Source organism: Nycticebus coucang, chromosome 7, assembly GCF_027406575.1.
Source record: "Nycticebus coucang isolate mNycCou1 chromosome 7, mNycCou1.pri, whole genome shotgun sequence".
In the NCBI taxonomy this organism is placed as follows: Eukaryota; Metazoa; Chordata; class Mammalia; order Primates; family Lorisidae; genus Nycticebus; species Nycticebus coucang.
Window position 1 is genome coordinate 56,843,936 of NC_069786.1, and position 15,965 is coordinate 56,859,900.

General features: G+C 38.4%; 1 pseudogene; it reads left to right on the plus strand.

The window, feature by feature from the left end:
* The window catches only part of LOC128589711 (ribose-phosphate pyrophosphokinase 1-like), a 39,241-nt pseudogene extending 25,697 nt beyond the window's left edge, over window positions 1-13,544 (plus strand).
* The last annotated feature ends 2,421 nt before the right edge of the window (window positions 13,545-15,965 follow it).

Below are 15,965 nucleotides of genomic sequence, written 5' to 3' on the forward strand. Positions count from 1 at the left end.
AAATGCAAATCAAAACTACTTTGAGATATCACCTAACCCCAGTAAGAGTAGCCCACATAGCAAAATCCCAAAACCAGAGATGTTGGCGTGGATGTGGAGAAAAGGGCACACTTCTACACTGCTGGTGGGAATGCACACTAATATGTTCCTTCCAGAAGGATGTTTCAAGAATACTTAGAGACCTAAAAATAGACCTGCCATTCGATCCTATAATTCCTTTACTAGGTTTATACCCAGAAGACCAAAAGTCACAATATAACAAAGACATGTACCAGAATGTTTATTGCAGCCCAATTCATAATTGCTAAGTCATGGAAGAAGCCCAAGTGCCCATCAACCCATGAATAGACTAGTAAATTGTGGTACATGTATACCATGGAATATTATGCAGCCTTAAAGAAAGATGGAGACTTTACCTCTTTCATGTTTACATGGATAGAGCTGGAACATATTCTTCTTAGCAAAGTATCTCAGGAATGGAAGAAAAAGTATCCAATGTACACAGCCCTACTATGAAGCTAAATTATAGCTTTCACATGAAGGCTATAACCCAACTATAGCACAAGACTATGAGGAAAGGGACAAGGAAGAGGAAGTGGGGGGGAGGTTAGGGTGGAGGAGGTAACGGTGGTAATGGGTGGGGTCACACCTATGGTGCATCTTAGAATGGTTACAGGCAAAACTTACTAAAGGCAGAATACAAATGTCTACATACAATAACTAAGAAAATGCCACGAAGGCTACGTTGAACAGTTTGATGAAAATATTTCAGATTGTATATGAAACCAGCACATTGGACCCCTTGATTGCACTAATGTACACAGCTACGATTTAACAATAAACAAAAAAAAAGAATAACTGTGTTGAGAAGCATGCACAACAGAGAGAAATCAATTAAAATAAATTTTTTAAAAAGTAGGCTCTAATACTATGGAACTGTTACAAAATTCTAAAATACTTTTCCTATCTTTCCACTTTCTTTCCTGTCCTTTCATATGTCTTTCTATTTCTAGAATACTTAGTACCTTAACATGTCACCGAATACAAATATTAAATAGCATTGTAAAAATAGTATTTATAAGCACAAAACTCTATCTTCACTTTTTCTAGGACTAGCAATGTGGCTTAGTTCATACTGTGGCATATTGCCCTGTGATTCCCACCGAATGATTTAATAGAAATTAGGGTGTTTATTTATTTAAGCACATTTATCAAAATCACGCTGAATAAGGGATACTAACATCTGGATGACTGGTGTACACCTTCATGAGAAACAGCCCAGATTAACTTTTCTCACTGACCTCAACATGATGATTCAATGAAGAGGAAGGAAATGAGAAAAGAGAGTGACAGAAAGGAATACAGGTCTGTTTCACTTCTGATCTTACATCAAGGCTTCAAAATGTCTTCTTTCTTTCTCACATACCATCAAATCTTTCCAAAACCTTTAAGACTGCTTTACTTTCAGTACATTATTTTCTTGTTCAACTGTTCTCCTGACACTACAGTTCCTCTAGACTTCACAATGTTCTGATTGCTTAATCATGTCCTGGCACAGTCCTTGTTTCCTTCAATTTTCCTTCTTTCTCCCATGAGAAAAACAAAGTACAGTATTCCTGCAAGCTTTCCTGTGTGTCTCATCGTGAAGAATGAGACAAACATTTAGCTAGGTCTTACAACATTTGCCAGTCAAATTATTCTGGGAGTTTATATTTATAACTGCTATATTATTAGTTTATGTGTTTATTTATTTTTATTTTTTTGAGACAGGGTCTCACTCTGTCACCCTAGGTAGAATGCCAAGGCATCATAGCTCATTTACAACATAAAGAGAAAACTTCTATTTATATTCTTACTTCCACCTTCTGTTTTCCTGGCCTGGAGTATCATTTATGAAATATAGTAGATGACTGAGACATAGGCAGACAATTTGCTTACTTAAAGAAAAGAAAAAGGAGGAGAAGGACACTTTCCTGAAACATCCAATAACTCGGCAAGATTGTCATAGCTTTTTATAATTCTGAACTCTGTATAATCCCAGATCAGAGACCTTTTTGACATTCTGAATTAGTAATTATTATAATGCTTGTATCCACACCAGTAAACCTGCTTTATAATACCAGTCTAAGTAAGGCCAGACAGTTTCCAGCTACTCAGGAGGCTAAGGTGGGGGGATCACTTGAGGCTAGGAGTTTGAAGCTGCAATGTGCCCTGATTCTACCAGTGAATAACCACTGAACTCCAGCCTGGGCAACATAACTAAGACTCTGCCTCTTAAAAAAAAAAGAACATGTTGATCTAGGTAACTGTGCTACTTAAAGTCATCATTGTCTAGATAGTATTTAAAGAAGAGCTTTTGTTGCAGTCTATTTTTAGCTTAAGCTGACATAATAGGGCACTGCCAACCTTTGAATGAACTAGTAAGCTTTTCTTCTATAAATGGATCTTCCAGAAGAGACTACCATATGCAGAAGGAAGTATTTGATAGCTATGAGACACATTTCTTTATTTTAGTAGTGTCCACTTCCATTGTCTACAGAAAAGAAGAACTATCTCTACAGGTTCCAAGACTGCAAAATGGCAGAGAACTAAGCTGTGAAACAAGACAAGTCATTTAAGCGGTACACTCCTTTCTAAAATAAGAAAACATCATTGCTATTTGTTGTGTAAGGGGAAGGCAAAGCATTCTTTATGTAATTTTGTAAATCAGTCAAATGATAATAAATTGTTAAGCAGGCCTGAGAGGAGGGTTTTTTGTTGTTGTTGTTATTGTTGTTGTTATTACTGTTGTTTTTGTTAATGAGCTCTATGAAATCATGAATACAGAACATGTAGAGAGAATTTCATTGCTACTGCCATCTGGAAGGCAAACTAGGAAGGTCAAAGCCATCTAAGGCCCGGAGAAATGTAGATTAGCCAATAGGATGAGTAACTGCTCCTTTTTCAAAAGCTGTTGATTTTCTTAACAACTTAGCAATTCTAGACTTTTTGTTGGATGCTTTATTAATCATTGTTTATAGCACAAACAATAAAAAAAAAACTAAATATGTAGATGGTTTTGAACAGCGAATTTCAAAGGGAAATGGCAAATTTTTAAAATAAATCTAAACAAGGAATATAAATGGGATAATTTATTTTGACATCCAAAAGCCATTCCACATCACAAAATAACATAAAATTCACATTCACTTTCATTTAATAAATGCTGCCCAGATTTGCATGGCCCTAATACAATAAGATTAAGAATATTCTATCATTGTTTATCCTTTGTGATCAGTTGTTTACCCCATGTTAAATAAATATTGTGGGAAGAATAGATGGGAACAGGCTTCAAAACTATTCCTTGGATGCTCATCAACAGAAACACAGAGAGACAGCAGAGCTCAGAACTTGGACAGATAAAATCCAACAGGAAAACCAAAAGAAAACTGACTAGAATTTTAAATCTTCGACAATGAATAGAGTCGTGGGATTACTGGTATAAATGCAAACCTGATGCTGCAGAAAATAACTTTGGATTTTTGTTTCCAAAATATAAATATATCAACTTGTCTTTCCAAGGAGATCCTTAATGATACATGTGCCAGGGTAATGTATGCATGTATATATATAATGTGTGTATTTTATATATAGTCTTTTTTTGAAAAAAAAAAAAAAAAAGCAAGAGAAAAAAAGCATAAAGAACATATAACATATGGCATTCCCTATCGCCTCAGCTGGTGTTTGCCATTTCCTGCTTGTAACTCTCTTAATTTTACATCTTCTCCTCAATTTCAATATACTAGACATTTCAATCAGATTTGCAAGTTGGCCTTCTCATTTCTTCATTGCTGCCCCTACTCCTATTAATCTTTTCAGTTATATGACTAGGCCTATTTGATTTAAAGAAGAGTTAATAATTGCAATGCCTAGGGTGTCTTCATGGATAATCAATAATGTGCTCATTGTGATGTGGCTCTCTGGGTAAGCTACCCTCAGATGCAAGATGCAGTGAAATAAAAAACTATTCTATTAGCTTAATCAAGTTTTAGAGGATTGATGTATGTGATGTTAGTGAAAGTAAAAAATCAGTGAGTGATACCAAGGTAGCCTATGAAAACAAAAAAACAAACCTTACTTTGAGTTGCTATAGCATCGCCCCTCAAAGTTGGACCTGTTTTCCTAACTTCCAGCCCTGGCCAAAGCCAGGCTACATGATGAAGCACTCTCTTTAAGACAGTCAAAAAAGTGGAGCTGGAACATATTCTTCTTAGTAAAGTATCTCAAGAATGGAAGAAAAAGTATCCAATGTACTCAGCCCTACTATGAAACTAATTTATGGCTTTCACATGAAAGCTATAACCCAGTTATAATCCAAGAATGGGGGAAGGCGGAAAGGGAGGGCAGGGAGGAGGGAGGTGGACGGAGGGAGGGTGATTGGTGGGATTACACCTGTGGTGCATTTTACAAGGGTATATGTGAAATTTAGTAAATGTAGAATGTAAATGTCTTAACACAATAACTAAGAAAATGCCAGGAAGGCTATGTTAACCAGTGTGATGAAAATGTGTCAAACGGTCTATAAAACCAGTGTATGTTGCCCCATGATTGCATTAATGTACACAGCTGTAATTTATTAAAAAAAAAAGAAAGAAAGAAAGTCAAGAAAGCAAAAGTGGTCATTAACCCTAAGGCAAATAGGTTGGACACCTCCCCAAAGCAACTAACTAGGATTCAGAGTTTTAGGATCCTATCCTTGCCTGGCAAAACTTGCCTCACCAATTGCAAAGCCAAGTGAAGGGGGGGAAAAAGAGTGAATGCTCCTCCATGGATTCTAACATAAATGCCTAGTTCTCAGTTGTTGGAAATGTTAGCAACTCAGGGCAATCTCCCATTACAAGCATCTCACTGCTGTCCTAAGAATGTTGTCATTCTGAGAGCTCTTGTAGTTTACTCTAGCACCTCTAGACACCCTAAGGAATTTTCCTGGTAAATGCAAAGAGTAACCTACCCAAAACACATTCTTTCACACTCTAGCAGCAATGCCTAAGATTCAGTAATATCAGTTACAGAACTAATGTGACCAGGCAGGGATGAATGTTGACACCTCAGATGTTAAGGTATGCCTGAGGGATCCTGAGATAATTTCCTAAAAGTACATGCATCTGCAGGATACATCTCCTTTTCTCTGTTTCACTAATTAAGGTCGTTAGTCAAGAGCTGGGACTTCACATTATCCTAAATTTCCTAGTACGTGTATTTGCAAACTCACGGCCGGCCGGAACCTTCTTTGTTTGCCTTCTCACGGATTGTCTAATGGTGAGTGTTTCTACATTCTTCTCCCTATGAGAATAAACAGGCTTCAATGGAATGCTTAAAGATACTACTACAGAAACGTATAAAATTGAGAAGAGGAAGATAAAAGAGAAAAAGATACACTCGCAGGGGACTTTGATCTAGTCCTTACCTTACCCTTAAACCAGTGGTTCTCAACCTTCCCAATGCCACAACCCTTTAATACAGTTCTGTGGGTTGCGACCCACAGGTTGAAAACTGCTGCCTTAAACCAACAATCTAAAATGAAAAATCATAGAAGAAATTTTCCATTTCACAGCCGTGAAAACTACTAGCACCTATTGCTAATCCATATTTTCATGTTTCAGGTGGAATAGACATACTTCATCAGTTATAGAAATTAAAACTCTCTGTTGCTCACATTGAGTTCAAATTTTTTAAAAATGTACTCATAAAAAAAGAGCAGTCATTACCTTATGTCAATGTAAAATCAATTTCTCTATAAAAGAAAATCAACAAATTCAAAATTGAAACATCTCAGAATCTCACGTGGATCAGAGTTCCAAAACTGGTAGTTGTAGTTAGGACTAGATGCGTCAGAAGGAAATTTTAAATCAAGAGAATCTTCAAATCTGTAAAAAATCATGTCTAAATAATGCTGAATACAAGAATTTGCATTAACAAATGAAACAAGCACAAGGATAAAAATTACTTAGCTAAGGAAGGCCCAAACTTAGCATGTCTTCACACAAAATTTAACATTTCCAGTCCTTGCCCTACGTCTTTTTTCTAGCCTAGAAAATTAATAGGAAACTCAGGCCTAAGGCAGTTAGGCACCACAATCTGTAAATCACCCAGAAAATGATTGAGAGTGTAGTATCAAAAGACTGACAAGAAGGAAACTCTCATGATGAGAATTTACAGCATTCAAGAAAAAAAGCAGTGAAGCCAGATGTCAAAATATGTATTTAGTGACTCATAAAATTTCATTGCCCCAAAGTGAAAAAAATGAATACCACAGTTAGGCAACATTTTCAGCAGATGCCCCTAAAATATTTCTAACTTTAAAATACTTTTTCAGATCTTCTTGAGTACTTCCTATTCCTTTATATTCTTCTTATTTTATTGACATTTTCTTACCACCATCCTAGAGGATTAGGAGTAGATACAGCAGTAGAAGAAATTGAGACAAGCTGAAATGTCAAGTTCACTGTACCCTGCTTACCCTCTTCTAACTTAAACTTGCTCCAAATGAGTACAATCAGATGGGGAAAACTGAGAGATAAAAGGAGAGAAGGAAATGGATCCATTTTAATAATATTCCTCTCCTCTGTCTTTGTGAAAGGTAATCTACAAGGTACTCCTCTTACATTTAATGTCTTAACATAATTCTTAAAAACCTCAAAAAGAAAATAGCACTGATATTTCCACACTGGAAACCTGAAGAAAAACTCCAGATATAAGAAGAATGTTCTCAGGCGGCACCCGTGGCTCAGTGAGTAGGGTGCCGGCCCCATATACCAAGGGTGGAGGGTTCGAACCCAGTCCTGGCCAAACTGCAACAACAACAAAAAAACAATTAGCCAGGCATTGTGGCAGGTGCCTATAGTCCCAGCTACTTGGGAAGCTGAGGCAAGAGAATTGCTTAAGCCCAAGATCTGGAGGTTGCTGTGAGCTGTGACACTACAGCACTCTACCAAAGGTGATAAAGTGAGACTTTGTCTCTAAAAAAAAAAAAAAGAAGAAGAAGAAGAATGTTCCCCTTTGCTCCCAACCTCCCCAGAAGACTTTATCCTCTTCATAAAAGTAAAGACCAAGGGGACAGTGCCTGTGGCTCAAAGGAGTAGGGCGCCAGCCCCAGATACCAGAGGTGGTGGGTTCAAATCTGGCCCAGGCCAAAAACTGCAAAAAAAAAAGTAAAGACCAAGACCAAATTTATTCACAGATATGTTTTATTAACCAGAGTGCCTGTCAGAGTTTTCCTCTCCAATTTGCCACAATCCCCACCCGTACCCTCCTGTATTTCACAAGCTGTGTAAAATGGCTTTTTTAAACTTACCTATTAGTTCCTGTATTCCTTTCAGATTTTGACCCCTGCAAGGGAAGATTTATCGTCTTCCACTTGAATAAACTCTGAATTGGCAGAGGCCTTAGCGTCCATCTCTAAACAATCGTCCATTAGATCATTAGCTTCTCTACTACATTTCTGCTAGCTTTTTGCACATCAGCAACACCAGAAGAACATCTTAAAAGACAAATGCTTGAGCCCCATCTGTAACCCACTGAATAAAAATACCCACAGGGGAATGTGTATTAAGCATCTATTCAGGTGAATATGATGAACAGCTAGAGTTATAAACTATTTAATCATGAAGAAGTCACGGGTTTTTGGATAACAATGTAAGAAAGTTCTTTCCTCAGGCAAATCTTACTGCTCAGACTAAAGAGGGAGAAGTTACCTGCCTCTCAGCCCTGGGGTGGTTTGACAGAATATCAGAGAACCTTGTCAAAACTTGGAGGGATTTGTTATAGAAACCAGTCTTCACTTCTTCCCCTTCCTTCCATATGTTTCATTCCCTGCTGGCTCTATTCTGAGAAAATTTCCCGTCTATGTGTCCATGTGAAAGCTACAGCTACCTATTCAGGTGTTGCAGCTGTCATCAACAATATCCTGGTGATGGCATGAAATAGATTTTGCTACAGAAACTATGAAAAGAAAGTCAGTGTGCAGAAATGACACTCTATGAAATGATGAGGTACAACATCTGGCTCGGAAGTGAGTCAGACAGGTGCCATTAATGAGACAAGCAGGAAGCTCCTTTATTAAACAGCAAAGCTAAATTTCTAGGCTATTTTGGACTTTCTCTATACAGGCCTATTAATTCAGTCAAAATATCAGTACAGTAAATTTAACCAGATGTTTGGCTGAATTAGCTGAAATGGCTGGTTATTATAATATGGCAAGTTTCATCCATGTAATTGCCCACAGACATTTCATAGCTGTAGGTCAAAAAAAAAAAAAAATTATCAAGTCAAAATAGTACAACTCCTGTTTACACCTTTGAAAGCACTGGCTCACAAATAATCTCATGAAACTTTAAATAAAATCCTTTTGTCAGGTTATAATAAACCCACAAGATAGATGAAAAAACAGACACTCCTGTCACACGACTTGCCCAAATTTACTAAAAGTCAGAGCCTGCACAGATCCAAAATTCTTCAAATCTAAGGCCAAGGATCAAGCTCTGAGAGTCTTCAGGTTTTCAGGCTACAAGAGGAAACTTAAAAAAACAAAAACAGGGTGGCGCCTGTGGCTCAGTCAGTAAGGCGCCGGCCCCATATACCGAGGGTGGCAGGTTCAAACCCGGCCCCGGCCAAACTGCAACCAAAAAATAGCCGGGCGTTGTGGCGGGCGCCTGTAGTCCCAGCTACTTGGGAGGCTGAGGCAAGAGAATCGCCTAAGCCCAGGAGTTGGAGGTTGCTGTGAGCTGTGTGAGGCCATGGCACTCTACCGAGGGCCATAAAGTGAGACTCTGTCTCTACAAAAAAAAAAAAAAAAAAACAAATCAAAAACAATCAACACAAATCTAACCATGATAACACATGTGACTGAACAGGAAGGAATGCAGGAAAGAAAGAAAATATGACAAACACCTAGCCCTGGCTGCCAAGACTAGAAACTTGCTAGTTTTCAAACTGAATCCTGAGGTACTGCTAGTACATAAACATCTGCAAATGATTCCCAGGCCCATCAGGAACTAGCTGTCAAAGTCACAGATGGAGGGCAGAGAACAGAAGAATGAAACCACCTTATGGCTGTGCCGTGCTTTACACAGCTACACAGAGGAGACACATTTTCCTGCTACATAAATACTGGCTAAGGAATATTGAGGCACAGGAATATTTTGGGAAAGAACATATGAAGTGTAGCTAAAAGGCCTTTCAGTACCTCAGGTACCACAATGCTTCCTGATAGGGGGTGGAACTGAGGTCCAAAACAAGATACTCAATTGCATAAACAGATAACTTTGAAAACACAGTACATAGTTCATCATTTGATTATTCAGTTCAGCATCCAATGAGAAAGAATGTCTCTTAAATATAAAGAAGATCTTAATGCCCTATATAATTTAACCCCTAGATCATCAGTCTGAGATAAGAAACAATTGACAGTGAAAATAAGAGTGCCCTCTCCATTAAAATGGAGGAGGATGAAATTAGATGTGACATGATTCCTCTTCCTACACAATTACTTGCTATTCAGGACATTTTATTAAAACTGTGCTATGGGCTGGACCCAGTGGTTCAGGCCTAGAATCCTAGCACTCTAGGAAGCCTAGCACAGGGAGTTTGAGACAACCCTGAGCAAGATTAAGAATAAAAACTAGAAATATATTTCTCTCCTAAAAATAGATAATATAAGCCAAGTGTTGTGGCAGGTGCCTGTAGTCCCAGCTACTCTCAGGAGGCTGAGGCAGGAGGATCACTTGAACTCAGGAGATTGAGGTTGTTAACACCATAGCACTCTAGCCTGGAAAACAGAATGACACTCTATCTCAAAAAACAAACAACAAAAAACCTCAGCTGTGGAATTATTGGCAGATGATAAATCCCTTTTAGGTATGACCATATAACTTCATTTCTTATTAGTTTTTGAATTTTATCAGTTTTCAGTGTTGATTTTAAGGATGGAGAACTTGCTCAAAATATTATATATTCCTATATTAATATTTATTAATAGGATATATACACACATATGTATATACATATCTCGCAGCTTTAGGAAAAGCTAATTTAGTTGTTTACTATATATTCTAGCTTAAGAAAAAGGCAATGTAATAAAATGCAAATTAAGAAAACAAATGAATAAACAAAATGTAACATATATATATACCATGGAATAGTACTCAGCCTTAAATGAAAGGAAATCCTGTCACACACTACAACACAAATAAACCTGAGGACATTATGTTAAGTGAAATGAGTCACAAAAAGGCAAATATTTAGGATTCCACTTATATGCAATGTCTAGAGTAGTCAAATACGTGGAAACAGAATGTATAATGGCAGTTTCCAGGGAATGGAGGGAGAGAGGAAAGTGAAGTGATTGTTTAGTAAGTACAGAGTTTTCTATTTGCAAAATACAAAAATTCTGGAGATCTATTTCACAACAATGTGAATATACATAATACCTACTGCACTGTATGGTTAAAAATTAATTAACTAATTAATTAATGAGAGAGAAGAGCAAGAGATCAGATCAAATGCACTCTCTTCTCCCTTATCTTCTTAGGCCTAAACTTCAGGTGGACTAACTTTGGGTGGTAGAGACACCCAAACTGGTTGAGGAGAGCAGGATCGCAGGGCAGGAGTCTTTCTCCTAGTCAGGCTATAAGCCTCTCAGAGAAACCCCATGTGGTTCCTATCCATCATGGCACTTGAGCAATAAAGAAGTAACTAAATGAGGTACCTAACCAGATGGACCCAAATCCCCAGGGCCAGCATTTGACTAAAGTGGTCACAGAAGATAATTCAGGGTGCTGGCTGTCAAGTTCATGAAAGGTTCACCAAGGGCATGGGAGAGGTGACTGTCCAGCAAAGGACCATAAAGCAACTGGTAAGCCAGGGATCACAGCCAGATCCCAGATTTGTCTTACTGCCACTCTTTGCCAAGTTAGCAAAGAAGAACATTGTTCCCTCATAGTTCCTGGGACCAAGGGCACTTTAGGAGCTCCTTCAGCAAGAATCCACAGTACAGCACAAGGGCAGACATCACCCTCCCATTGCCAGAAGGATAATTGGCTTCTCCTCTCACCCAGATGCCACCTTCAGAAGGAGAGGGAAAGGAAAACACTTAAAGGGAAAGGTTTTGCCATGCCTAAAGTTCATACAATTTACAGAGTCCTCTTTGGGAAAAAGTATACTAAATTACATATAATTTATTATAAATGGAAAATTGCTAGGACCCCTCTCAGGCCTTGAAAGGGTCCCAGGAAAGTAAGGGACCCAAAGTATAAGCATCACATAAATTTATCTCTGGGAAGAGACTCTGAAAAACTGAGTAATTACTTAAAAGAGACCATTTTAAACCTACAGAGGTGAAGGTATGTGTCACTGGCATAGCCTGTGCCTTTTGTCATCAGTGGGAATGAGGTCTCCAAAGTACAATGAAGTTGACTGCAGCAAGTAAAGTGAAAATCAGAGTCTTAGTGTGTAAATTCTTACCACCTGCTACATTTTCCATGTTAAGAGATCTAAATGTCACTTTGGAAATTGCTCAAAAAGGAACAAGCTGCTAGAAGTCAGATTTTAGTTTTATTACTCTATCAGTTTAACCTGATACATGCACTTAATGATGAGGGAGGTAAACCACTGGAAAATAACAAATGTGAAGATGATTAAGGTCACTAAATATCTAGCTTCCCCTGAAGATTTTTCAATTTTGTGGAATTGCTGTACACACACACACACACACTGAACTAGAGTAGTCAAATACCTACTCAATAGTGGTGGGTTCTCAGAGGGAACACAAGATACTTTCTTTTCCAACCATACAGTAGTTGTGTGAGGATAAATTTTTTTTAAATATACACTTCAATCAAAAAAAAATTTCATGAAAGATTGAAATCTCTTGAAGCCAGATATTAAAGAGATTTGCAAAAATGTGAAACAATGCCACTTTGCTCACAAATTTTTTTGCTTTAAAAAATAATTAGGGGCAGCGCCTATGGCTCAGTGAGTGGGGCGCTGGCCCCATATACCGAAGGTGGTGGGTTCAAACCCAGCCCCGGCCAAACTGCAATAAAAAATAATTACTGGATAATTTAGAGCCCTGCTCAGGGGTGGGGGTGGGAGGAATGTAAGATGTGGGGGTAGCAGTGCAAATAGGTATTGAGTCTGTTAGTTCGGTCTCCGCTGCAACAGTGATCGCTTAGCAAAGAGTTTCAAGGGTAGTTGGCTAAGATGCCCGAATATCAAAATCTTCAGTGGCAGTTCCTATCAGATTTATCCCAGAAAATTGCTGACCTCTTGGGCCTGGAGCTAGGCAACGTGGTGACTAAGAAATTCAACAACCATGGCTTGGCTCCACTAGCTCAGGGGTTAGGGCACCGGCCACATACACCGGGGCTGGTGGGTTCGAACCTGGCCCGGGCCAGCTAAACAACAATGACAACTACAACAAAAATATAGCTGGGCGTTGTGGTGGGCACCTGTAGTCCCAGCTACTTGGGAGGCTGAGGAAAGAGAACCGCTTAAGGCCAAGAGTTGGAGGTTGCTGTGAGCTATGAAGCCACAGCACTCTACTGAGGGTGACATAGTGGAGGTTTCTGTGAACTGTGAAGCCACAGCACTCTACTGAGGGTGACATAGTGAGACTCTGTCTGGAAAAAAAAGAAAGAAATTTAGCAACCAGACCTGTATGGAAACTGGTGAAAGTGTATGTGGAGAGGATTTCTACATTGTTCAGAATGGTTGTGGTGAAATCAATGACAATTTGATGGAGCTTTTGATCATGATTAATGCCTATAAGATTGCTTTAGCCAGCCGGGTTACTGCAGTCATCCCATGATTTCCTTATGCCCAGCAGGATAACAAGGGTAAGAGCCGGGCTCCAATTTCAGCAAAAATTTTTGCAAATATGCTGTCTGTAGCAAGCACAGATCACATTATCACCATGGACCCACGTGCTTCTCAAATCCAGGGCTTTTTTGATATCCCAGTTGACACTCTGTATAAAGAACCAGCTGCCCTGAAGTGGATAAAGGAGAATATCTCTGAGTGGAGGGACTGCACTTTTGTTTCACCTGATTCTGGTGAAGCTAAGAGAGTGACCTCCATCACCAACCATTTGAATATAGACTTTGCCTTGATTCACAAGGGATGGAAGAAGGCTTATGAAGTGGACCACATGGTACTAGTGGGAGGTGTGAAGCATCAGGTGGCCATCCTTGTTGAGGACATGGCTGACACTTGTAGCACAATCTGCCATGCAGCTAACAAACTTCTCCTACCTGGAGCTACTAGAGTTCATGCTATCTTGACTCATGGAATATTTTCTGGTCCAGCAATTTCCTGTATCAACAATTTCCCATATCAACAATGCGTGCTTTGAAGCAGTAGTAGTCACCAATACCATACCTCAGAAGGACAAGAGGAAGCATCGCTCCAAAACACAGGTGATCAACATCTCCATGATCCTTGCAGAAGCCATCAGAAAAACTCACAATGGGGAATCTGTTTCATACCTATTCAGCCATGTCCCTTTATAACATAATAACTTTTGAAGCATTTTAAAAGCAAAGTCAACCCTATTCCCCCCAAATAAAACATAATTATTTTATATATATAAATGTATACTATATAAATTTATTAGTGTGCTGCTTATGTTAACAATAACAAACACATCACACATGACTTTTTAATAAATTAATAAATATGTTTACATTTTTCTAATTTCTAATAAATATGTTTACATTTTTCTAATTTCTAATACACACAACCCACGTAATTCAAGGTTCTTCAAGGATCCCCAATAATTGTTAAGAGGGTAAAGGTTTCCTGAGACCAGAAGGTTTGAGAACTGTGGGTCTATGAGAACCAAAGTGTGTGTTACAAAGCAGACTTTATTCCAGAGGAATCAGTAATAAAATACTATTCCACTTTTACAGCATAGGGGACCCAGTTGAGATTAAAGAACAAATATATCACAGATATCATATTAACAATGGCTTTAGGCTTCAACTGCAAAGTCACTCAAGTCTTTCCTGACCATCTTGTTCAAAGAATCCTTCTCCAGTGTATCTCTGACACTGTCTCTCTCTGCTCCCCCGCCCCCACTCTCTCCTTGCCTCATTTCCTTTAGAGCACTTTTTAAAAATCTTGTTATCATCTTTATTTTTTTTTGTTTTCTATGTGTTTGTTTTCTGTAGTTCCCACTTTTTTCTTGCTTATCATGTCTCTTCCCCTGAACATCAGTTCCATGCAGACAAGGACCTACGATGTCTTGTTAAATGTTCTGTCTCTAGCACCCAGACAAAATTCCCACACACAGTAAGAGCTTAATAATATTGATTGATTGAATGAACTGACTAAATCTATGAAACACTTGCTTTCCTAGCTATAAAAATGAACATAATCTAGAAGTCTAGAAAATATTTAAAAATGTGATATTTGCTCTTCCTTTATAACATGCCAAACATTTCTTGACTATCCAACGAGCCACTTGAAAATCTTTCCTGCAAGATTTTCTTGTGGAGCACCATGGACTTACCCTCAGCCAAGTCTATCTGGACCTCAAACTAGGAAACATTTCCACTAGTGGAAGATGACACACAACTGCAGACCCCAAGGAAAGCTACTAGAGTGTATCTAACACCAATAGAACCTGGTAACATTACTAGTCTCTGACCAGATTTGCTGCTGCTTTTTGACTTAATTTGTTCTCATATCATAGCTCAGCCTCGGATTGACCAGGATATCAAAAAGTTCCACATCTACATATATAATATATATAGATAGTATACACACACAGTATATATGTGTGTATACACAAACATACACACACATGTACATACGTTTTCTGTAGTTTCATGCATCTGGAGCTGATGCTACTTGATAAATAACTATTTCCACCAAAAAGATAAGTATGTACTAGACAAAAGGCTTTAAGTGTTTTTACTCAGGCAAAGGACATTTATCATATTCTGCATTTACAAAGAACACATATTATATATACAACTAGCATTCCCTTAAACAGAGGATCCAATCTTTGTCCACAAGTAGTTTAGGGACAGTGTTATTTATGTCATTAAATTCTATCTGGGACTATGTCTGCATAGATCTAAACAGGGTAACTGCTACAAAGATGTGCTATAGTTATGCCAGTTAGTATACATCCTTTAACGGAGCTGGCTAACAATACGACCTTGCTTAAATCACTGAACTCTGTCATGGCGTTTCTATTTATAAAATATAGGTAATAATACCTGTCCTGGCAACTAGCCCTAAAAGGATGTTGTAAAGATAGAGAATAGTGATGGCAAAGCTCTCTGTTTAGAAGGTGCTATTTAAGGCTCAGCGCCAGGGCCACAGTGGTTATGGCACCTGCCACATGCACCGAGGCTGGCAGGTTCCAGCCCAGGCCAGCTACACAAGACTGACAACTGCAACAAAAAAATCGCAGGACCTTGTGGCGGGCGCCTATAGTCCCAGGCTGAGGAGGCTGAGGCAAGAGAATTGTGTAAGCCCAAGAGTTTGAGGTTGCTGTGAGCTGTGACTCCACAGCACTCTACCAAGGGTGAGACTCTGTCTCAAAATAAAAAAAGAAGAAGGTGCTATTTAAATCTCAAGTACTATTATTAGGGCTTTCTGCAATTTCTCAGCTAATGGATTATGTGACACATGGGGACTAGAAGACATTTGATATTATTGATAGTTCCCTTGTATTTTTTTTCTTACTTCTCCTATTTATTCTTTATTAAAATTCTATCTCTGATCTACCTAAAAAGAAAAAAAGGAAAGCTTCTGTGTTTCTGAATTTGCCAAGATCGCCTACCTAGACAGCTTAAAATGTACTACTTCTATGTATGTGTAAACTTGTTTGAGGTCTTAGGATTTGAAGCTATCTAGTAGATGATTTGTGAGTTACTCCTCTTTAAAAAAAAAAAAATGTTCCTTTTTGGTGTTTGATG